This window comes from Rhinoraja longicauda, chromosome 44 (assembly GCF_053455715.1).
Source record: "Rhinoraja longicauda isolate Sanriku21f chromosome 44, sRhiLon1.1, whole genome shotgun sequence".
Classification (NCBI taxonomy): domain Eukaryota; kingdom Metazoa; phylum Chordata; class Chondrichthyes; order Rajiformes; family Arhynchobatidae; genus Rhinoraja; species Rhinoraja longicauda.
Window position 1 is genome coordinate 3,364,071 of NC_135996.1, and position 1,592 is coordinate 3,365,662.

Here is a 1,592-nt window from a genome sequence, read left to right on the forward strand (position 1 = left end):
CAGAGAATTTCTGCACCTTCACTGGACACGACCTCGGTCCACCCAGTGCACGCTAATCTGATATTAGATCTAATCGTCACAGTCCGAGACGTCTCGATTCATTCATTTCCAATATAGAATGTAAAGATTATTTTCAAGTCGGGACTAATTTTCAAACACATTTTGTTTACCATCAATGACGTATTGTGAGTTAACGTTGTTGGTATCGTGCACAGATACGGATAATGACACACCCTGTGATTCTCAACGTCTCCCCGACGCCTGTGAAACACTGACAAGTGTTATAGCTGTATTCAGTGACTGATTCCATTATTTACAGTGCATTCAGGAAGTATTCAGACCCCTTCACTTTTCCACATTTTGCTACGTTAGTCTTATTTAAAAATGGATTAAATTCATTTTTTTATCATTAATCTACACACAATACCCCATAATCAATAAAGCGAAAACAGGTGCCTAGAAATGTTTGCAAATTAATTGGAAAGAAATAACCGAAATATCACATTCACATAAGTATTCAGACCCTTTACTCAGTACTTTGTTGAGGCACCTTTGGGAGCGATTACAACCTCAAGTCTTCTTGGATATGACGTTACAAGCTTGGCACACCTGTATTTGGGTAATTTCTCCAATTCTTCTCGCTTGAGAGCAGATCCTCTCAAGTTCTGTCAAGTTGGATGGGGAGCGTCGAAGCACAGCTACTTTCAGGTCCCGCCAGAGATATGCGATCGCGTTCAAGTCCGGGCTCTGGCTGGGCCACTCAAAGACATTGTCACCAAACCACTCCTGCGTTGACTCCGCCCCAGTCTGACGCCAGAACGCTCTGGAGCAGGTTTTCATAAAGGATCTCTCTGTACTTTGCTCCGTTCATCTTTCCCTCGATCCTGACCGGTCTTCCAGTTACTGCCGCTGAAAAACATCCCCACATCCTGATGCTGCCACCACCATGCTTCACTGTAGGTATGGTATTTGTCAGGTGAGGAGCGGTGCCGCTTGGCATTCAGGCCAAAGAGTTCAATCTTGGTTTCATCAGACCAGAGAAGCTTGTTTCTCATGGTCTGAGAGTCCTTTAGGTGCCTTATGACAAACTCCAAGCGGGCTGTCAAGTGCCTTTTACTGAGGAGTGGCAACCGTCTGATCACTCTTCCATAAAGGCCTGGTTGGTGGAATGCTGCAGATATAGTTGTCCTTCTGGAAGTTTCTCCCATCTTCACAGAGGAGCCCTGGAGCTCTGTCAGAGTTACCATCGGGTTCTTGGTCACTTGACCAAGGCCATTCTCCCCCAATTGCTCAGTTTGGCTGGGCGGCCAACTCTATGAAGAGTCCTGGTGGTCCCCAATTTCTTCCATTTAAGAATGACGGCGACAACTGGGCTCCTCGGGACCTGCAATCCTGCAGAAACTGTTTTATACCCTTCCCCAGATCTGTGCCTCGACACAACCCTGTCTCGGAGGTCTACGGACAATTGCTTCGACTTCATGGCTTGGTTTTTGCTCTGAGATACACTGTCAACAGTGGGACATTATATAGACAGGTGTATGCCCTTCCAAATCATGTCCAATCAATTTAATTTACCACTGTTGGACTCCAAT